Source organism: Eubalaena glacialis, chromosome 6 (assembly GCF_028564815.1).
Source record: "Eubalaena glacialis isolate mEubGla1 chromosome 6, mEubGla1.1.hap2.+ XY, whole genome shotgun sequence".
Lineage (NCBI taxonomy): Eukaryota > Metazoa > Chordata > Mammalia > Artiodactyla > Balaenidae > Eubalaena > Eubalaena glacialis.
Genome location: NC_083721.1, coordinates 72,012,598 through 72,036,722, shown reverse-complemented (window position 1 = coordinate 72,036,722; position 24,125 = coordinate 72,012,598). Strand labels below are relative to the sequence as shown.

The following is a 24,125-nucleotide window of genomic DNA, read 5'->3' as shown; positions in this document are numbered from 1 at the left end:
AAAAATATTTAATAAGATTTAAATTGTCCAAAAATTAAAACTTTCAACTTTAAGTAGTTTTGATTTAAATTGTTGATATTCATTCATAGTAATTTGTATTTTGCTTTTCAATTTTAATAGTTTTGAATAGTTTAGAAGAAAAAGAATTTTTAGAAATGTACATGAAAGGTAATTAAAAATTTTTTACATTTCTTTGATTTACATTTTAATGAAAATTTATTAGAAATTTTGGGTACTTTGAATACAGTTACATTTACTGTTTAACCCTTTGAATCACTACTGTCAATTGCATACAAGTTATGTGAAAATCTTCATTATAACAATATTATTGAAACTTTTGCTGAAATGAAGGCATGAAAAATAAATTTCATAAAGGAAAGGAACAATAATTTATGAATTACGTATATACTTTATGACTCATCCCAACTGCTGACCCATCAACAGAACTCCCAAATCATCAGCCGTTTTGCCAACCTTCAGGCATATAAAAACCATCTCTTTATACACGTTTTTAAAAATTTTGTCATTATGAAGATATATTTGTCATGGTAAAGGGAGACAGTGTATTTTATTTAAAAATAAGTCAGTTTGATTTATAACTTTTAAATATTTAGGTCCAGGTTACGTGCACTCTTGCCCCAGGCCCTGCAAATGTTAGGGGCAGGCTTCTCTGCCATGACCTTCCCTTCCACCATCTGAGGTATATATTCATTTGCCTACAAGATAGCTCCACCTGTTTGCCTACTAGAACTTCAGAATCAGCTTGTCCAAAACTGTCACCTTTCTCTACAAAACTTCCTCCCTCTTTTGGTGATTTCTCTGTCACTCAAGCTAGAAAGTCATCCTGGATTTCTTCACCCAGTTACTCTCCCTTAACTTTCTAAATAATTCTCTAATCTGTCCTCTTCTCTCATCTTTATCACACCTACCCCAGTTTGGGCCCTGAGGGGCAGTATCATCTGGAGCAGTGCTTCTCAAACTTCAGAGTTATCTGGAGGGCGTGGCATGTTAAAACACAGATTACTGGACCCCACCCCCAGAATTTCTGATTCACTTGGTCTGGGGTGGGACATGATAATTTGCATTTCTGACGAGTTCCTCGGTGACGCTGATGCTGCTGGGCTACACTTTGAGACCCACGGGCCTAGGGGTTGATTTCAAATTTTGCTCCTCTTATTTACTATGTGAACTTGGGCAAGTTACTTAGTTTTTCTAGGCCTGTTTCCTGGTGTATAGCATGGTATAAAAGTCTAACAATAATAATAAGCACTTAACAATAATCCTGGACAAGTAAGACCTTATGAATGATAGTTACTATTGAGGCCCTCATCATCTTTCTCCTGGAATCACTGCTGGTCTTCTCCATCCCTTGTAAAACCATCTGAATGATTCGTCTCTCTCTCTCGGACCACAGTCTCTTCCTTTCTATTGATGCCTACCCAATAACATTTCAACACATTCAAATCTCTTCCAATTTTTAAAAAACCCACAATCTGGCTTTGACGCCATTCTTTCCTCCTGCCATCCTATCTCTATCCTTTCCTTCGTATCGAAGCATTTGAAAGAATCGTCTAGCATTGCTGTCTCGACTTCTTCCAGTCCGTCAGCGTGCACAGACTCCGAAGCCAGCTCTCTCTAAAATAACAAATGGCTTCCCAGGAGATTGCCAAATCTCCTGGACACTTGATCACGCTACAACATTTAATACTGCTGACACATCTTCTGTAGGAGGCAGTTTCGAAAATGGATCCCAGTGATCTCCGCCTCCTGGTATTCACTCCCTTTTGCGATCCTCTCCCCTTGTGTGTGGGCTGAGCCGAGTACCTTTCTTCTAAAGAACAGAATAAGACACAAGTGAGATGGGATGACATGGCACTTCTGAGATTAAGTTGTAAGAGACTTGCTTGCACTTTTCCTCGGAGTCTTCTTGCATGTTTGTTCTGTTGACGCAAGCTCCCAAGTTGTGAGGTGCCCTATGGAGAGACCCACGTGAGAAGGATCCAAGGCCCTCATCCTAACAGCTCTTGGAAAACTGAATCCTGCTAACAATTGGACAGTTTTCTAACAGTTTGGAAGAGGATTACTTCCCAGTCAACCCTACAGATGAGACCACAGCCTTGGCTAACAGCTTGATTACAGCCTTGTAAGATACCCTGAAACAGAGGCCCTAGCTAAGCAGTGTACAGATTCCTGACCCCCAGGAAGAGTGAGATGATAAATGTGCTTTGTTTTAAGCCACTATGTTTTGGGGTAAGTGTTACACAGCAATAGATAAGTAGTATATCTTCCTTCTTAAAACCAGTTTCCTGGGTGGGGACTTCCCTGGTGGTGCAGTGGTTAGGACTCTGCGCTCCCAGTGCAGGGGGCCTGGATTTGATCCCTGGTCAGGGAACTAGATCTCACATGCATGCCGCAACTAAGAGCCTGTATGCCACAACTAAGACCCAGTGCAACCAACCAAACAAATAAATAAATAAATATTAAAAAAAATTTTTTTTTCCATGAACTTCCACAACCCCCAGTTTTCCTCCTAACTCCCTGTCTCCTCATCCTCTCTCTCCTTCATTGGCTCTTCTGGCTTTTCGGCTCTTACCTCCTGCTGTTTCTCAAGGTTCTTCCTTCTCCTCTACATTTTTCTCTCCAGTGTCACCCATTCAAATGCTGTCTATAATCCAGTGACTCTCAAATTTATACCTCTAGCTCTTTTGAGTGCCAGGCCCATATATGCAACTGCTTAAAGGTCATTCCCACCTGGATGTGGGTCTCACAGACTCTTAGACTTAGTATGTCTGAAACGGAACTTGTTATTTCTCACCAAATCTCTCATCCTCCTAAGTTTTAAGCCTCAGTGAGCAACCATCCACCCAGTTGCTCAAACCAGAAACCTGAGAGTCATCTTTCATTTTCTTTAGTCAGATATTTTTTGAAGCCCCTACAATGTGCTAAGCAGCGCTCTAGGCTCAAGGAGAGTTTACAATCTTGTGAGGAGAGAGACAATGAAAATAATAAATAAATTTTATGTATGTTATATATATTTTTATATATTATATACACAACAGTAAATGCTATCAAGGAAAAACTGAGCAGGCAGAGCACTGAATGTCATGGAGGGTGAATTGTAGTATTAGATGGGATGGTCAGAATAGACCTCATGAAGGAAGAGACTCTTGAAGGAAGCGAGGACTGTGCTATATGAATAAATATTTGGGGGAAGAACATTTCAGGAAGAGGGACAGCTAGTTCAAAGGCCTTGACCAGGAACTTAATTGGGCGGTTTCAGGAACAGCAAGGTGGTCAGTGTAGCTTGAACAGAGAGAACCAGGGGGAGATTATTAGAGATGAGGTCAGAGAGGTACCCAAGCCTAGATCATGTGCAGCCTTACCGGCCATTGTAAGGATTTTGAGTTTCACTCTGAGTATAATAGGGAACAACGGGAGGGTTTGGAGTGGAGAAATCATACAATCACTCTGATTAGTATATTTAGAATAGGCTGTAGGGAAATCATTCTTCTTCTTTTTATCTCTTTGCCCCCAAATCTTTTTATTTTTCTCACTAAGCCCCTTTTATTTTATCTCTTAAATATATCTTGAATCCACCCAACCTCTCTTAATTTCTGTTGTCACTACCTGAGTCAAACCAACAACTTCCCTTTTTCACTCAATCAACTAATACTTGTTGAGAAGCTACTATGTTCCAGGCACCATTCCTTATTCTCGGTGCTTGGGACAGAGCAGTGAAAAAACAGCCTGTGTGGAGCTTACATTTCTCTCTTGGATTTATAGCTTTTAAACACTAGCCATCCCTCAGATTGTCTTATGTATATATTTGGTTACGTGTTCATTGTATCCTCTCCTCACCAATGCGTAAATCTTGTGAGATCAGGGACATTTTCTGTTTTGTTCACCAACTATATTTTCAGTGCCTAGAACAGCACTTTTCAAATAAGGTGTGCTCAATAAATACCAGTTGAACGAATGAACAAAGTACTGCAACAGCCTCTTAACTGGTCTATTTCCAGTGGCTTTTAAACTTTCTTTGAACTCGACTCACAGGAAGAAAGACATTTTACACTGTAATTCAGTGAAGACTCACACACATGTATACATGAACATAATATATTTAAAAGTATTGATAGTGTGAAGCTGTCTGATATTATTCATTCTATCCTATTATGTTTCATTAAAAAAAACCCTGCCAGTTACAACTTTAAATTTGATTTCAGAATCCTCTAATGGAATTTAATCAGAAGTTTGACGAACACTGCCCTGATGCATTCTCCACAACCAGAGTGTTGTGTCTAACTCAGAAGTCATGTCCTGTTACCTCCCTGCGTAAAATCATTCAAAGGCAATCTGTCGGTCTCAGGCATTTCTCCCAAACGTCAGTCTTTTATGGTTGTTCATGTACCAGTGATAATATAACATATATAAAAATTTGTGTGAATTGAATCACTTTTGTCCCTCAGCCTTACCTTGAGCAATAATGTAATAGAATATGTTGGAGACATGCATTATATATTTTCTAATGCATATAAAATTCATTAGCTACCAAAAGAAAAAACATTGGATAGCACACCATCTAAAATCTTCTTGCTCACCACCCAGCCACACTGGGGAATCCTGCTCTCGGGATAAAGGTCAGATGCCTCAGCTTAGCCCACGAGGTACTCTGGAGCTGGCTGGTGCTTTCTGCTGCAGTCTCGTTTTTTTTTTTTTTTAACCGCTTCCTGCACTCATTCATTCTGAATGACTGGCAGGTCCCCAGAACGCACCAAGCTCTCTCTGGCTCTAGGGCTCTTTACCTGCCATCTCCTTCCTCTGCCCAGGACTCCATCAGAACCCCAGCCTACCTCCTTTCAGGTCTTGGCTTCAGTCTCATGTTGGGAAGAGAAAGCTTCCCTGGCCGTGGGGCTGAGCTGTGTCCTCCCCAGGAGGCTGTGCTTATCCTGTCTAGAGTGTATCATCCTCAAGTGAAGCGGCTTCTTCATGTGTTTTACTGCAACTGAAGGCGGTGAGCTCCTTTTCGAGGGCTGGGGGAAGAGTATTTTATTTACCATAGTATTTTTAGTATTTACTATAATACCGAATATTCAAGAATGATTTGGTTGATGAATAGAAGAACAAATGTATGGATTTCTCAAGGAAATGAATATCACTAACACTCAGCACATTGCCCGACACATGCTAGGCATTCAAAAAACATTGTTGAGTGATTGAAAGAAGTAAAGGCTGCTCCTCACTCTAGTGACATTACCTTTTTAAAAGATTATTTGAGAGGTGGTCTCAGATTCGAATGGCTTTGTTCTATGTGACATTATTCTCTCCTCTCTGCCCAGGAAGAGGTCAGAAATGAGGTCAAAATATCTATCTGTGGCCTAAGAGACTTTGGGTCCCTCGATAAACAAGCTTGCTGTGACAGAGGGCAGGCAGAGTGTCAGGGAAGCTGCAGCACAGTGGGGATATACACCTGTATGCTCTTCTCTTAGTGCAAAGTAGCTATAGAGTAAATATTAAACATCTGAATTAATATTAAAATCCAAGGACTTCCCTGGTGGTTCAGCGGGTAAGACTCCACGCTCCCAGTGCAGGGGACCTAGGATCAATTCCTGGTTGGGGAACTAGATCCCACATGCATGCCACAACTAAGAGTCCGCATGCCATAACTAAAGATCCTGCAGGCCGCAAATAAGACCTGGCACAACCAAAAATAAAAATAAAAATAAATCCATGCTTCATGTAGGTTTTCAGTGCATTTAATGCTATTTTACTATATATCCAGCTTTGATGCCATTATCCCCCTTTTCTGAGATTCTAGAACACAGCCTATGCAATTTTTACAGACTGACGGTACCAACGTTTCTTACAACAATGTGTGCCATAGGGATATATAATAAAGGTTTTACAGAAACTAAATTATACTCAAAGACTTTTATTTTTCTCTTTTGTAATAGCTCTACTATTTGGCATCTTGGGGAATGCAATATTTGGTATAAGTGGAGTTTCCAAATATCGATGTTTAATCTTGTAAACACCAAAACATTAAAAAACAAAAACGATGGGAACTTTCCCAATATATTGCACACTTCTCTACCTTTTTAAAAAAATGCCTCCGATATTGATGGTTCTCTGTTGACTTGAGGCTCTTCCCATGGACACCAGTTATTTGAATGTCATATCTGTCTGTGCTAGAGGTCAGGGGAGCACACATGCAGACTCAGATGATATGGGCCCTGAGGCTAATTGGGCTATCACTTTAACGGTGACCTTGAAACTTATTTTCTTACAAACAAAACTATACCCCAAGTCAGCTGATTTCTGAGCTGTCCCCTTCCCCCTTTTTTCATAAGGGGAGAAGATAGCTTATGTAGCTATATAATCTTCTTTGGGAAAGCATAAAATGGTTGTCTTTATGAAATATCATTAGCAAATGAAAAGGTAAAACAACCTGTTCCCACAAGAAAATTATCCACTTTATCACTGATGCTATCATTTCTGTCTGCTACCCCTGCCATAGATAACTTTCACCTAATTTTCAACTTGTATTTTTCTCTGCAGCCTTACTTGTTCACATTTTGTTCATGGAGTATGGAGGATTATTCTGCCATCAATTCAAGATGTGTGCATCTGTGTGTGTGTGTGTGTTGGAAAGAATTTGCTTCGAAGCTTACACATTTTTTAATTACCAGGAGATAAATGCCTCTCTAAATGTGAAAGACCTGCATCACGTTTGACATTTGTATAGAATTTCCCATGTAAGTTTTTAGATGTATGAACAAGGTGGAAAGTATGGTTTTGGTATCGGAATGATATGTGGGTTCCATCAGTGAGGGAACCCAAAGCACCTTCTGCCTACCTCTATGTTATCACAGCATATTATGCTGAAATTATCTCACTTTTTATCCGTCTCCTCTATTAGTCTAAGAGCTTTGCGTGAGCTTAGACCACATCCTAGCCTTCTTTGAATCCCAGCAGTGTGTTCTTATGTAGCTGCATAATCTTCAGGAAAATGTAAAATTGCCTTTATGAAAAATCACTTTGAGAATGAAAAGGGAACACAGCCTCAACCCCAGCGCTCCGTTCTCGTGTTCTTGTGCATCTTGACCTTTCACCCGTATCTTCCCCTGAATCCCTCCAAACCATAGTTATCTCACAGCTGATGAACTTTAGTGCAACCCAGGATCTCTTTTATCTCTTTTGCTGAGCCTTGCAAGTGGGCTTTTAATAAATGTTTACCCTGAACATTGGCATGTAGGAAGACGGTCATTTTGGGGGAAACGCCTTCATTGTGTTGATCTCCACAACTGTTTAGCAACAGGGTAGTTTTAAGATTCTCTGGTAAGGCTGGAATTCTGACATGCTTTTAAAATTTAAATTATAAAAAATAGTAAAAACGAGAAAAAAATTCATCTCCACATTATATCGCACTATCTGGCAATAAGCTAATGTATGAAATCTTTGAAAGGTCGAGAATGATAAAATTTTCCATTTGCCATTCTTTCTATTTTAAGGAAACTCACAGTTTTAATACATATAACAGTAGTTAACTTGTCTTCATTCTGCTTAAACTTTGGGAAAGAAGAAGTAGAAACTTGATTTGCTGGTATTTGCTGAGTAGAAAATAGCAAGCGTCTTTACAATAGACCAATTTCATCAGCCTTGTAAATAAAATTATTCAGGCAAAGATTATGCTTAGAAATAAATTCTCTGAATAATGTTACATATATTTTTCTGCAGCTTAGTTGCTTATTTTTTTTTCTGGCTCTATCATATACCCTCTTTATTCCCCACGCTAAACATTCTCCAAGATATTTTTCCACTTAAATCATTTTTCTGTACTTGAATAGTTTCTATCTTGTCCCTTCCCTCAATCCACTTGCAGGAACTGATTTTTTGCCCCTATCGAATTTTATTTTTAGGAAATTTGGTTCAGCACCATCTTTAAATGCTTTTTAATAGTAAGAATAACAACAACAATAATATCTATAACACATAGAACATTTAACTATGTGCCAGATATTATTCTAAATAATTTACATGTATTAACATTTAATATTCTTAACAACTCTAAGAGGAAGGTACTATTATTAGTCTCATTTCCTAGATGGGGTACTTGACAGTACAGAGAAGTTAAGTAACTAAGGTTGCAAAGCTAGTAAGTGGTAGAGATAGGATTCAAACCCAGGAGGATTTAGTTTAACCACAAGGCTAACCTCTAGGTCCTGATAAGGTTTTATCCTCATAATGTTGCTTCATTTTATTTTTTCCTTTCCCACTGATATCATCCTGGCCCAAGACGTTATTTTCATCCATCACCGTGTTCTTGCACATCTTGACTTTCACTCATGATTTCCCTGGGATCCCTCCAAACTATAGTTATCTCACAGCTAATGAACTTTAGTGCAACCCAGTACCTCCCTCAGGCTCCTGAGAGGTGGAGGGCTACTTGTCTCCCTAAACTCAAGAATTTATTGTGTAAACTCAATATCCAAAGTAGGAGTGAATAGGTCATTCATTAGCTTTAGCTTTATTTATTACATAGCTTAATTTAAGTATAATTAATACCAAGAACTGCACATATTATGTGTACAATTTGATGAGTTTGGACATATGCAAACCCCAGTGATACTATCACCACTGTTAAGGCAAGAGACATCCAAAACCTCTCAGACATTCCTTTTGTGTATGTTTCTCTCTCTCTCTCTCTCTCTCTCTCTCTCTCTCTGGTAAGAACACTTAACATGAGATTTGTCAGGAAAACAAATTTTGAAGTGCACAATACCGTATTGTCAACTACAGGCACTATGTTGTACAGCAGATATCTAGAACTTATCTATCTTGCATAACTGAAACTTTATACCCATTGAATAGCAATGCTCCATTTCCCCTGCCCCCCATCCCTCCAACCTCTAGTAACCACTATTGTATTCTCTGCTTCTATGGGTTTGACTATTTTGGATACCTCATACAAGTAGAATCATGCAGTGTTTGTCTTTCTCTGTTGGGCTTATTTCACTTAGCATGATGTCCTCCAGGTTCATCCATGTTGTTACAAATGGCAGAATTTCCTTCCTTTTAAAGGCTGAATAAGGACTTCTCTGGTGGTGCAGTGGTTAAGAATCCGCCTGCCAATGCAGGGGACATGGGTTCGAGCCCTGGTCTGGGAAGATCCCACATGCCGTGGAGCAACTAAGCCTGTGCACCACAACTACCGTGCCTGCGCTCTAGAGCCTGCAAGCCACAACTACTGAGCCCATGTGCCACAGCTACTGAAGCCTGCGCACCTAGAGCCTGTGCTCCACAACAAGAGAAGTCACCGCAACGAGAAGCCTGCGCACTGCAACAAATAGTAGCCCTGCTCTCCACAACTAGAGAAAAGCCCACGTGCAGCAATGAAGACCCAATGCAGACAAAAATAATAGTAATAATAATAAAATAAATTTATAAAAAAAATAAACGCTCAATAAGATTCCATTGTATGGTAAAGAAGATGTGGCACATATATACAATGGAATATTACTCAGCCATAAAAAGGAACAAAATTGAGTTATTTGTAATGAGGTGGATGGACCTAGAGTCTGTCATACAGAGTGAAGTAAGTCAAAAGAGAAAAGCAAATACCATATGCTAATGCACATACATGGAAACTAAAAAAATGGTACTGGTGAACCTAGTGGCAGGGCAGGAATAAAGATGTAGACGTAGAGAACGGACTTGAGGACACGGGGGTGGGGGGAAGGGGAAGCTGGGATGAAGTGAGAGAGTAGCATTGACATATATACACTATCAAATGTAAAATGGATGGCTAGTGGGAAGCTGCTGCATAGCACAGGGAGATCAGCTCGGTGCTTTTTTTTTTTTTTAATAGATTTTTTTTTTTTTTAAGTATTTATTTATTTATTTATGGCTGTGTTGGGTCTTCGTTTCTGTGCAAGGGCTTTCTGTAGTTGTGGCAAACGGAGGCCACTCTTCATTGCGGTGCGCGGGCTTCTCACTATCGCGGCCTCTCTTGTTGCAGAGCACAGGCTCCAGACGCGCAGGCTCAGTAATTGTGGCTCACGGGCCCAGCTGCTCCGCGGCACGTGGGATCTTCCCAGACCAGGGCTCGAACCCGCGTCCCCTGCATTGGCAGGCAAATTCTCAACCACCAGGGAAGCCCAGCTCGGTGCTTTGAGACGACCTAGAGGGGTGGGATAGGGAGGGTGGGAGGGAGGCTCCAGAGGGAGGGGATATGGGATATATGTATACATATAGCTGATTCACTTTGTTGTACAGCAGAAACTAACACAACATTGTAAAGCAATTATAATCCAATAAAGATGAAAAAAAAGATTCCATTGTATGTATATACCACATATTCTTTATCTGTTCATCTCTTGATGGATGCTTGAGTTGTTTCCACATTTTGGTCATTAGTTTTAGAATATATCAGTGATCTGGAAGTGCCCTTCAGATCTGAAGCAGAAACTGAGGGAGAGGTGTCCCATGAAGAGATGGCCCACAGGAACAGGAAAAGCCATGTTTCTCTGGGTGGAGTGGGAATGACAAGATAGAGTGGATCAGGCTCCTGTGGACCTATCTCTGACAAGTCTATGAATTTAGAGCTTTGCAAAAAAGCCAAGTTTCTCCTTAAGGTAGAAGCAGCCTTGACAAATGGCTCATGTTGCAGGCAACCACATGGGTAGAGAATATAGTACTTCCACATCCTCCTGAGCCTGAGAAGTCCAGGAAGCTTGGAAGATGGTTAATACAGGAGGTTCTGAAGACCTGGTGAAGTCTTTGGGGACGAGAGATGGAAGTACATTCCTCTCCTAAAGAAGCCAGGGGGCCAAGACTGAAGAGAACCCATTCCAGAGCCAGAGGAGAGGAAAGAAGCCCTGGAAATCCCACCAGTTGGAGCAGTGGTGCCAGCCTTCCACAGGTTAGGCCTAATCAGGTAAGATAGACTGGTGGCTGTAGGCCGAATCTGACCCACAGACATGTTTTGTCTAACATGCTTTCCTGTTTTAAAGAAATTTAAATGTTACTTGTCAACATTAATATTAGGGAGAGTTCACCCCAAAGTTCAGATTCCTGATTTCTCTTGATTTCCAGTTCTTCACCTTCTCACTTGGAAATGAGTAGTGTCTACGCCCTTTAGACTGGCTTGAGCTGTCTGGCTCTTTACTGTCCCTTTCACTGTCAGTTATCTCTCTACATCTGACCTGCTTCACCTATTTATGTTACCTGCTTGGCTAGTTAGGCATTTAAGTTTGCCACCTGTGCACTGCATCCTGAGCAGCTTATGTGTACCACTTCCCAAAAGAAATTTCTACACCTGCTTAACAGATGTTTCCTGGAGCCATCTCAAAAAGGGTGTCAAAAAAAGACATAAGCTATACGTACTTAATATTTCAAGAAACTTTATAACTTGAGTTGTAAAGTTATAGCTTGTAAAGCAAGAGTTGTGTTTCTCTGCAGTGATATGTAATGAAATCCTTCAACAAATGGAGCCTGTGAGCTTGTTTAAAAACACACATGGAAAGTAGGAGTTAGAGAGACAGCATGCATCCTATGCAGGAACCAGCTATGGGGAGAGAGAACCTCTTTTTAAAAGGGAGAGAACCACAGTGAGATACCACTACATTATTAAAATAGCTAAAATAAAAAAGAGTGATAATACCAAGTGCTGGTGAGGATGGGGAGAGACTGGATCTCTCAAACATTGTTGGTGGGAATGTAAAATGATATAGCCACTCTGGAAAATAGTTTGGCAGTTTCTTCAAAAATTAAATAGGCACTTACCATATGACCCATCAATCATAATCTTAGGTATTTATTCCAGAAAAATGAAAATTTAAGTTCACACAAAAACCTGTACACAAATTTTCATAGCAGTTTTATTTATAATAGTAAAAAGATTGGAAACAACCCATATGTACCTCACCTGGGGAATGGATGAACAAATCTTGGTACATCCATACAATGGAATACTACTCAGCAATCAAAAGGAACGAATGTTTGATACCTGTCACAACAGGGATGGGACTCAAGGGCATTATGTTTAGGTAAAAACATCGAAAGTTTACATGCTCTATGATTCCATTTATATAACATTCTTGAAATGACAAAACGACAGAAATGAAAAACAGATTAGTGCTTACTATGGGGCAAGGATAGATTAGGGGGGTTAGAAGGGGAGGTAGATTTGTGAATACAAAAAGGTAGGTGGCATGAGGGAGTTTTTTTGTGATGATGGAACAGTTTCATATCCTGGTTGTACTGGTTACACAAATGATACCTGGAATAAAATTTCGTGTGCACACACACACACAAATGTTTTTTTAAAAATGGTAAAAACTAAGTTCTGTAGTTTAGTTAATGATAATGTATCATTGTCAGTTTCCTGGGTTTGATATCTTACTAAAACTTTATAAGATATTGCCATTGCGGGGAACCTGGGTGAAGGGTAAATGGGATTCTGTACTATTTTTACAATTTCTTATGAATCTTTATTTCAAAATAAAAATTAAAAAAAATAAAGGAAAGGAAAGTAGGCTGAATGCCTAGGACTGGTGTTGGGGAGGTGAGCAAGAGGAGCATGAAGGAGGCAAACTGGGCCTGAGAAATATTTCCAGAAGCTTAACCTACCAAAGGCTTAAACTTGCTCCCAATCATCACTTCTGCTGTCACTACCTCTTTAGTGCTCTTTATTCTGACCATGTTAAGACAGTTGTTCCTCTATTGTTTCTTAGTTATGGTGCTGAGCATAGAACTAGATCTATTCCTGATGATAAACCAATCAATCTCAGCCCACTGGGTGTAATCTCCAGGACTTCAACCCTTTTCAGTTATTAGTTTTCCTATTACCTAATATTGAGAGTCTGCCTCTTTGCTGTCAGAGGTGTTTTTTTTTTTTTTAACATCTGAATTTGATGCCATTGCAGATGCTACAAGTTGCCAGAAGGCTGTCCTCCAGATAACTGTCCCTTGCTCTAGCTTGTATCGATGTTTTGTTGCAATTAGCATTCAGAATATGCACTGTCATCTTATTAAAATTTATATTTTTTAATGGAGAAAGCACATGGAGAGGTGATTGTGGAGCTGTAGTTTACCCTTGCTCTTCTTGGTTACCCGTGTCTAAATTAAGCTGAACCTCTGGGCTTCTGCTATTTCTAAACAGGCATCACAATTTACTAAGGTTAATGCCTGGGGGAACATTAACCTTGCAGACACTAATCTAATTCAGTGCCATCACAAGTGCATAATGCAGGAATTTGGAGTTTTGCCAAAAAGCACTATTCATATGAAGATTCAGTTGGCAAGGGGTGGGAAGGTGGGTGTGGATAAGGGAAGGAGAACTCCAGAAATGGTTATATAGATATTTTAATGCCTTCCCGTTCCCTCGCCTCTCAGAGGTTATGTTTAAGTATTGCAGAGAGATGCTAAATAAATCTTCAGACTATTATGAAGAAATCTTAATGAAGGTGTTTCATCCCATGGTACGTTTCTGATGCTCATAATCACTCAACATTCACTGAGCATCTATGTTACATGGCTGACCTTGTGCTAGGGTGCGGACACAAAGATGAGTAATTGTAAGCCATCGCAGTATGCATAAGCACCTCAGGGCGCCCAATAAATGTTAGTTGAATGAAGGCACCATTAAGGAGGTCACGGTTTGGCTAAGGTCACTTAAAGGGCCTCCAAGTGTTGAGACATTAATTGTGCAATTCTAGTTCCACATAGACCATAACCATGTCTTTTGCCATACAGACCGAGAAGGTTTGGGCCCCAGGTGAAGTGAGGGGGAAATACCATGTAAGACCTTGCGCAACAGGGTCCAGGGCCGGATTTCTTGATCTTTCTCTATGCTCACACCCTGCATATGGTTGCAGACACTTAACCGGGTTTGCTAGTTTCAAGAGCGCTGTGTTGCCGCTTCCGGAAAAGGTAGGATTTGGGGTGCTGGTGGTCAACGACTGGAGGTCGCAGGGGAGAGGACTGGGGAAGAGAGGAGAAACGAAAAAGCCAAAAAATTCTGAAAGATAACCTTTCACTTAGGTCCCCACCCCTTCCTTTGCCCCGAGCCTGAAATGCACCCGGCCACCGAGTCCTCCACTTCTCAGAGCGATAAGCACTGATTAAAGCTGAAGGCGGACCCCCATCTCATAGACATTTCCTCAGTTCTGATCTTTTTCAAATTGCTTTCCTCCCAGGCCCAGCCCGAAGGGACCCCCGCGGCTCAGGGCCAGCTTCCCCGGCCACACTGGGCTGGTGACACGCAGGCGCCGAAATCGAAGCCACGCTGGGTCTTTCCAGCCTGGTCCCCGGCCCAGGGAGGGCCGGCGCCGCCGAGCACTTCCCCGTGTGCGGGGCTTCCCACAATGCACCGCGCCGGCAGTGGCGGCGACCGCGGCGGCGCTCTAGCCGCGGCATGTCTGCATCTCTACTGCTCTGGGAGGAGGAAGAGAAGGAGGAAGAGGAGGAGGAGGAGGGGGAGGAAGAGGAGAAAGGCGCAGGGGTGGGAGCTGTTGCCGAAGCTGCCACAGCAAAAGTTCTCCCCCCTCCCCCCTTCCCCTCCTCTTAAGGCCCCTAGAAAGGTTGAAGCTGCCGCCGTCTGCAATCGGTGACCGCGCGACTCGGCACCCGCCCGCGGTAAAGCGCTCGGCCTGGCAGGCCCGGGCCCGGGGGAGGGAGGGGGAGGGGGCGGCGCGCGGGGGGAGCGCGCGGCGGTAACGGCCTGACCCGGGGGGAGCGGGCCGTGGCGAGGCCGAGGGTGGCCAGGGGACCGGCCGAGGCCGAGGGAAACGCAGGAGCTGGCTGGGGGACGGGAGGAAGCAGGGCGCGGATGGTGGGTTGGGGGGGTTGAGAAAGGATAATGACGGGGGTGGCTGAAGCGAGAAGGCGGCCTCCGAGGCCTGAGGGGGGTGTCAGGGGTAGGGAAGGAGGTGGGATGGTTGCACAGGGTGGCCAGAGGGTGCTGGGTGTGGGTGTGAAAAGCTTAGGAAGACACCAGGTCTCTGATCACCGTGCCTGGTGCAGTGCTTTATGCACCGCAGGCCTCAGTCACTGTTGCTGCCTGAATGTGTTCTTTGGGAGAAGGGAAGGGCAGGGGTTGGAGAAAAGAGAATCCTTGCAGGAAACGTAGTGGGAGCGTGCACTAGGAGAGAGGCCGGAGGGAAGGATGCCGGGTAGGTGGAGGAATGCAGGGGGTGGCTGTGGAGGAGTCTTGAGGATTCTGGGGGGGTGTTCATTGTGCAGATACATTAGGTATTTCGTTGTGGAAAGAACTGAAGCGTTTCTAAGGAAAGAAAAGAAGGGATATAAGGAGTTTCCCTGAATAGAAAGGGTACGTTTGAAGCAAGAGGGAGTGCTAAATACTGGACAATATGAAGAGAATGCATGATAGAATAGACAGATGTAGCAGAATTAATAAGTGTTGGCCCAAGGACTAAAGAGTTATTCCAGATGGGCCAGGATGGCCTAGTTCCGAACCTGTTTGGGCTCTTCTGTAGATGACATCCGGTAAGTGCGGGTACCGGCAGTGGTTGGGGTCACTGAGAATTAGACCTTAGTCTGTCGCTTGGTCTGAGACATTTTAGACCTGCACCAGTGAATATGAGAATCTCTGAAGCAGACCTTAAGAAAATGCCTGGCCTACAGGGATTCTCTAGGCCATGGAGTTTAGATTTTAGCAATTTTGAAATATTATCACTTACCAGAGGCTGGGTGAACTCTATGCTGGCAGATGCTGGAATGGAAATTACTTGACTTGGCGGTTTTCTTCTTCACTGCCCAGCTTATATGGTCCAAGAGAACTGTTGCCATATTATGCAGCTTGGGTTGCCGTACACAGGGTTATAATTAATGGTGGGGAGAATTCATGCTTGGTGGCCCTTCTTTGGAGACTCGATTTGTAGCTCAGGTTAGTCTAACTGACTGGATTGGTTCCATAACCCTGGGGCTGGTGGGAGATCTTTTGCCATTCACTGTTCCTGAATGGATACTCTCACTGAGGCATGGTGGTATTGAAGAAAATGCATCAGTCTACAAAGTGTGGGCCTGCAGAATGGAGGATTAGGATATCTGTTTTGGTCTTAAGTTGCAAGGAGGTCAGGACTGGTTGTTTTGAGGTCTGGGAGAACCTGAAGAGACTGGATGATTCTAGAGCCAGGTTGGAGGGAGTACTAGCATTTCCCTATCAGGAAATGTACCCAGGCTGTTGGATTTGCTGAGCTCACACCGGACTGGATTTTGAAGAGGGAACTCTGGGCTAGAACCATACCCTTAAAATGTATCTGAAAATTAGTCACCTTTTATATTATTAAGAAAGACTATATACACATTATGTTGTTATGTTAATTAATTAAACTGAAGAGAGGGTAGTATGAAAAACCGTTTTATGGCTATAGAGGGTGGAGGGATTAAAGGCGAAGACAGAAATTTGGGGGAGGGATGGGAAAATTCATTCATTCTTTCAGCAAATAACTCTAAAGGAGAATAATTTAGCATTTGAGTAGATAAGGGCTTTTATTAAAATTTTTCTTATAGAAATAATCCAGGATTATTTTTAAAAGATCTGGAAAACTTTCCATGTCAGTACATTTGGAGTTATTTGTTCTTTTTAAGGGCTTCAATATATGACATAGTAGCATGTACCCATTTTTATTGTCATCATAGTATGAGAAAGTCTGTTTTCCTTCCCCTCTTTGGCACTGTATATTATCAGTTCTTTTAATTTTTGTAAGTTTAATGGATTTAAATAAAGTATATCATTATTTTTCTCTCCTTTAAATTATATGAAATGATACATGTACATAATTTAAAAAATTGTCCTGAGGGAGCTTATAATGAAAAGCAATAACCCCTGTCTCACCTGTCCATTGCAGTCCCACTTTCCAGAGACTACTTTTAATCATTAATTTTTATAGTTCTTATCATGCTTTTCTCTAGGTCTCCAAGTAATATGCATGTACTCTTATTTCTTGATTGATCAAAATGATGTTAAAAAAGAAGTCAAGAGACTTCTTACTATGAGTGGAAAGGATTTGTGTCACTGTCATTATACCTTTTCTCCTTTTCAAACTTTGATAGTTATTATTTTAGCTTTTTAATTTGATGTCTTTATATCTTTAATATTCTTAAAGAAAAACATTTAAAATTAGACTGGAAAAACTGGGTGAGATGATTAAGGGAAGTTTGATGGATGGACCTTTAGGAAAGACTAGGTTGTAGGAAATAGCATCTTTGCAGCATAAGTGTTGCTGGTTAGAGATGAGGAGGAGTTGCTTGGCAGTGATAGTTGTTCATCTTGGAAGTAGTTACCAGGTCAACTGTGCAGAATTCTTTGACAGTCTTCAGGAGAGTTTTAGTGTGGGGAATCTGGGAATGGATTAAAATGATCCTTGATTGTTCTTTCCAGGCTTCTGTGGCAGTTCTTGTGTTTAGGAAGGAATGGATTGGTGTGAATATGTGTTTCTTCTTTGTGGAGGAGAGAGGGAGGGATGGGGAAATTTGATAAGAGGGAGAGGAGGATGAGGGACAGGGTATGATGGAGATGGTGATAATTTTGTGGGAGGCTGAAGAAAAGGTAAAGCATTCTGAGGACATTTGGATATAGTTGACTGTGAAGGAGATTTTTACAGTGGTGAGACAGATTTGTGGCAGTCTTTAAGGAAATTAGCATATTTAAGTCACTAATAAGTTGGGAATATGGTGGAAAAGAGCATGCTGCTCATGTATTATGATAGATTCATAAAATATTGGTTTTTGAAATTTGGTAGGTACAACGTCCCTGAGTCAGGGTGACAGATATTGGGCGTATAGAAAGAAAGATGTTGCTCCTCTTTTCAAGAGACTTGTTTAAGTAACCCCACCTCCTGAGAATCTTCCTTACTTTGAATAAGAACAGCATTCATATGTTGATTGTATAGTGCTAAATCTTATATTAGTTTATGGGAATTATTTCTCTTTGTTTTGCAAATGGTAGCTAGATTGTAACCTGCTCTAGACCTGAGACTTTCTTTAATCTCTGGGGAAACTCACAACAGCTTGTTTTTTTCAATTAATTAATTTTTGGCTGTGTTGGGTCTTCGTTGCTGCGTGTGGGCTTTCTGTAGTTGTGGCGAGCAGGGGCTCCTCTTCCTTGCGGTGCTCAGGCTGTCTCATTGTGATGGCTCCTCTTGTTGCAGAGCGTGGGCTCTAGGCTAATGGGCTTCAGTAGTTGTGGCACACGGGCTCAGTAGCTGTGGTGCATGGGCTTAGTTGCTCCGTGGCATGTGGGATCTTCCTGGACCAGGGATCGAACCCGTGTCCCCTGCATTGGCAGGCAGATTCTTAACCACTGCACCACCAGGGAAGTCCCAGCTTGATTCTTAAGTGCTTAGTAAGTACTTGTTGAATGTTTGATAGAAAGTAGTGTTCACTGTTACTGATGGTGGTGGGACTGTGTGGAATTGCTGAGCACTATGGAGGTATTGCAGACAAAATTGTGTGTGTATGTATTTGAGATAGTGAAGGACAAAGGGATATCTGACTGGGGAAGGCCTTTAGATATAAGGGAAGGCAGAATGGATTAGAATGGGACTGGAACAATCCTGCAGAAACACCTAATGGGTGGGACCAAAGGTTCTCTTCTAATCTGAGGCTAGTTTAATCTGAGTAAATCTGGTCTGGAGCTGGGGGCTGGTTTAATTTGGATTTTCTTACCTTAGGCCTAAATGACTGTTTAGAGATCTTTAGCTGTTTTAAGAATCTGTCTGATTTAATTCATTTTTAGGATAATAAAAAAGTGTTAGATGAAGTTTCTTCCCTCAAGGAATTTATGGTATTTTTATTCTTTTAGGGGGAGAAAGACATTTGTGAAGTAATTCTATAACAGTGTAAGATTTCAGAAAATTGATTTTTTTCTCTTTTTTCCCACAGTTCCCTGGCTCTCCCACAGTCTGCGTTTTCCCCACAATCCTCCATTCTTTCCTAAAATTCCCTGTCCCTTCCACTATTCTTTTTCCTCCCAGAATCTCCATCTCTCTTACAATTAGCATGTATCCCCAAATTCCCTTTCTTGCCACTCTATCACAATTACCCCTTCTTTCACAAAATTACCCCTTCTTTTACAAAATTACCCATTCTTTCTCCAAATTCCCTATTATATTCCACAGTTCTTTCCCTCCCACAATTGTTTCTCTCCCACAATCCTCCATTCTCTCCCACAATCCTCAGTTCTTTCAGAAAATTGATTTTTTAAAACAAGTATCAAAAGTATACAGTACCTCCAGATGAGGATTTTTGTATTTTGGTAGTCACTTTCAGTACTAGTGTTCAAAACATTTTTAGAACACCTTTTCTGATTTATCGTCTAGCACATTATATACAGTTTACTTATATATTGAGTACCTATTGTGTGCTCTTGAGGGGAGGGAGTCTATAAAGGTGAGTAAAACATGGTCCCTATTCTCTAGGAGTTCATAATCCCTCTAGGATGGCACAGTTACAAATAATACAAGGCATAATGTTATTCTGAATGGTCTCATTGGGGACAAATCTTTTTAGTTTGAAAGATTTGATTTTTAGAAATGTTGAAGATCTGTCAGTATCAAGTAGTGTGAATAAAGAATAGTTTTGGTTTAAATTTAGTCAGTCACAGAAATGGGGATGATTTTCTTGATTGACTTATTAACTGACTTTGGAAAGTACTCCCAAAGAGGAATTTGGAAATATTTTGAACAGTGGCAATAGCTTCACATGTAATTAGTTAGGTACTAGATGAATTTTGGTTAAATGCATCAGATGGTTGGATAGATGGAGTGAATAAATAAGTAAGTGGTAGCCTCCCAAGGTAACTGTTTTAAAGAGGACCACACTGATTTTAATACGTAAATAAATTCTGGCTCTGTTTGTTAACAGTTCATTACTGTGAACAAGGTAGTTTATGATTAAGTTCCCACATGAGTTTCACAGACAGTAAGTGCTGTAGGAGTTCAGAGAATGGAGAAATGAGTATTGGCTAAGGTTTGGGGAAAGGATTTAAGTGTACCGTACTTTAGCTGGATATTTGAAAGGATTTCTTAGGGATCTCAGGACAGGAACTAAATTGCTCCAAATTTCTCTTGCAGCCCTAGAATGAACCTAGAGTCTGGATCTATTTTTGTCTGAAGGCTTTCTGCCTATTTCATTTTAGCTACTCCTACTGGTTGGTTCCTTTTCAAATTCACCTTTGCTGGGTAGATTTTGAGCCCCCTGAAACAACTGGTGGCGGGGGGTGCTCTATTTCCATCTATGTCTAGTATAACTTGTAGTTTTTCCTTTTTTGAGCCTGTACCCCACAAATGACTTGGTCTCTGTGAGTGAAGAGTATGAGTCAACTCGGCTCTGTTTCCTGCATGCTTTTCTCAAAGTTGCTTTCTGAATTACAGAATAGAATAGACAAGAGAATTGAGGACATGTGTCCAGTAGACACATGCTTGTTGAATAAATGAATGAATGAGAAAGTATCTGAGGTAATTTATCTAAATTATCTATATGTTTTGTTTCAATTTATTTATTCATAACCTGCCTTTTTCTACAAAGAGTTTAATGGGGCTGACAAAAATATGTATACCATAAATGAATTGAAATAATTGAAGTCTAGTTGAAGAGAAAATGAAAGAAATATCTGTTTAAAGAATATAAGACCTATCATTATGGATGTTAGAGAACTAAGAATAAAGTGGAAGATAAGCATTGGAGAAGAAAAGGTGTTATTTGATGGAAAGTATGATTCTGAAAGAAGAAAAAGGTTATTGATATATGACAGGTTATGGTTAGAGGAAAGCAAGGGAAGATTGAAGGTAGAGGATTATTGGAAATGGCTAATTTTGGGAGTAAGATGGTAAGACTGTTTGAAGGATGAGAGTTTCAGAAGTTTGGAATGTAGTGGAAATTATTTATGATGTTGATTTATAACTGAGGTTTCAGAAAATAATGGGATGAGTTTTTTTAGTCAGCAGGTAATGCACATTTGTTATATGCAAAAGCACTGTTAAATGCAATCACGGCTACATCCTTTGGGATTTATATTCTAATAGAGGGGCTGGACTTGAGCACAAATAACTACACTGTGATCACAAATGTATTATGAGAAAAATAATGTTACTTAAGTTAAAAGGTGGGAAAAAACATTTGATTAGGGGAAAACCTGGGACTGCATTTAGTAGCATGGAAGTGGCATTTTAGCTAGTCTTTGAAGGGATGGACAGGATTCTGACTGGCAGAAATTATTAGAAAGAGCATTCCAACCCAAGGGATTAGCAAAAGCAAAAGCATGGAGGTGAGAAGCCAAGGAGATGTGAGGAATAGTGAGTTGGTTTTAATTTTTTTTACTATGATCCACAGTAAGGAAAACATGTCATATCTTCACCTAACATAGGCATGTATGAATGTTTGTGTATATGTATAAAACAAAAGGTTTCAATAACAGTAACTGTCCTTACCATGTTGGATGCACTCTATGTTTTCTATTATTGTTTGGCTAAAAAGAAAAAAAGAAAAGATGGCTGTCACTCATTAAACTGATTTCATGATGAACTAAATAATTGATCATAACCTGTAGTTTGGAACACAGAGTTCATGAATAGGGCATACTTTGATATAAGGTAGGAAGGCTCAGTTGGGGTTGGGTTGAAAATGGATGGCCTTGAAAGCTAAGTAGTTTGTATTTGATGTAACATAGTGTTGTGCTTGGTAAGCAAACAAGCTGGGTTTTAGTTCTGTCCCTTCTATTTACCTCCACTATGATTATGGAGAGAATTACTTCCTTCCTGAACCTCAGTTTTCTCATCAGGAAATTGATAATCATTATACCTTCTGGCAAGGGTTGCTGTGAGGATTAAAATATGTTAGTCTAGGATTTAAAGCATGCATAGAGCTATTGAACTTTTTTTGAGTAGAGAATTGAACCAAGGACTGTATATTAGATACCTTAATCTGCCAATAGCTATACCATACAGGATAGATTGCGGGCAGTGTGGTGGTAGAGTATGATTGCAGGTGAGAAGCCCAGTTAGGAGGCTACAGGAGAAACTAAGAAGGGCTTGAATTAGTTTGATAGCAGGAGGATTAGAAATGAGGGGGTGGGATGTGACTGGACAGAGAGAGGAGGGGAAGATGACTAGAAAATTAGAGTTGGGGAAAGAGTCAAAAGGCAGCAGCTGAAATTGGGTTACACCTTTGGGTAGTTTGGTAGGGTACATTAGAATAGATAGTTACAGTTTCTTGCATGTAGTAGGTCCTCAGTTGTTTGCTGAATGATTAAATATGTAAGGTGAGGAATGCATAGTGAGTGAAGACAGCGATAGATAGGTTTGAGAAGAAGGGTTTAGATTGGAGGGTGCTGGGCTTCCCTGGTGGCGCAGTGGTTGAGAATCTGCCTGCCAGTGCAGGGGACACGGGTTCGAGCCCTGGTCTGGGAAGATCCCACATGCCGCGGAGCAACTAGGCCCGCGAGCCACAACTACTGAGCCTGCGCGTCTGGAGCCTGTGCCCCGCAACAAGAGAGGCCGCGATAGTGAGAGGCCCGCGCACCGCGATGAAGAGTGGCCCCCGCTTGCCACAACTAGAGAAAGCCCTCGCACAGAAACGAAGACCCAACACAGCCAAAAATAAATAAATAAATAAATAAATAAATAAATAAATAAATAAAAGAAAAAAAAAGATTGGAGGGTGCTTTTGATGGTCTGCCAGGATTTATTAATTCAGGAAATATTTTTGTATACTTACTGTGTGCAAGGTTCTGTTGTAGGCAGTATGAAGGATACACATTTATATACGACATAAACATGTTCATATTCTTCAGGAGCTTATTCAGGGACAAAAATGTGTACACATCTGTCTGTGACGGAAGTACTATGGCAGGTTCAACTTTGTGGACGAATTGGTATGTAGCTTAGAGCTTAAAGGATAAATAGGATTATAGTAGGCATGATGATGAGGGTTGGCATTCCAAGAGGAAGGAGTGATATGAGTGACAGTGAGAAAAATTCTGGATATGCTGAGGGGTTGGTGGTCTACATTAGCTGGAATTTAGGGTTCATGTTGATGAATGGAGGAGAAAATAAAGCTGTAAAGTAGACATCTAAAAATCCAGACCAAACTGGTTTTTAAAAATTTGTTGAGAAATAACATATAGAATGCTCTCCAAGGGGGGAAAGTGGAGGGGGTGGGGTGGTGGTGGTGGTGGGATGAATTGGGAGATTGGGATTGACATATATACACTAATATTATAAAATAGATAACTAATAAGAACCTGCTGTATAAAAAAAATAATAAAAATTCAAAAAAAAAAAGAATGCTCAAATCTTAAGAGTACAGGTTAATTTTTTCTTTTAGGTTTACATTGATGTAATCACCACCCAGTTCAATACAAAGAACATTCCCAACATCCCAGAAGGTTTCCTCATGTGTCCCCTCCAAGGTGATGTCTCCTTCAACCAAAAGTAACTGCTATTCTGACCTCTGTCACACAGAGTAGTTTTATACGTTTTTGAATTTCATATTAGTGGAATCATACTTCTGTGTCTGGTTTCCTGTGCTTACCATATGTCTGTGAAATTCATCCATGATATGTGCAGCAGTAGTTCATTCTTTTTCATTGCTCTGTGGGGTTCATTATGTGAATATACCGCAATGTATTTATCCATTCCATGATTGTTGGAAAATTGAGTAGTTCCTTCTTTTTGGAAATATAAAGAGTTTTAACTTGACTCAGTATGTAGTGGAGAGCCACTGATGATTTCTGAGTGGGTTTAAGAATACTAATCTGGTGACCTGCTTTGTTTGTTTCTCTGTTTTTTGCAATGAGGAGAACCTAGTAACTAGAAGATTATGACAGAAGTGTGAAGTATTGAGAATCTAAGTTGGGATAGTGGTAGTGGGAATAAAAGGAAAGGGATTGATGTAAGAAATATTTCAAAGAAAGAATTGAAGGATTTGATGGCAAATGGGCTTTTGGGAAACAGTGAAGAAAAAGAGAAAAAGAAAAGTTAAGGGAAACTCCAGGACATTTAGTTTGGGTGACTGTGAGAATGGTGGTGCCATTAAAAGAAATTATTGGATCCATTAGCAGAACCATTTTGGTGGGGAAGAATGGCTACTTTGGTTTTAAGACACAT

At 40.8% G+C, this 24,125-nt stretch overlaps 1 protein-coding gene across 4 annotated transcripts in view; it reads left to right on the top strand.

Annotated features, from left to right (window-relative positions):
- The first annotated feature begins 14,449 nt into the window (after positions 1-14,449).
- ZNF148 (zinc finger protein 148) overlaps positions 14,450-24,125 on the top strand; it is a 125,261-nt gene continuing 115,585 nt past the window's right edge. For 3 of the 4 annotated variants that reach the window (XM_061193188.1, XM_061193187.1, XM_061193185.1), the window contains exon 1: positions 14,450-14,634. The gene's annotated coding sequence lies outside the window, so the exon portion shown is untranslated. Of the gene's footprint in view, positions 14,635-23,357; positions 23,429-24,125 lie in introns of those variants that run through there. The other variant, XM_061193186.1, reaches the window with a different exon arrangement.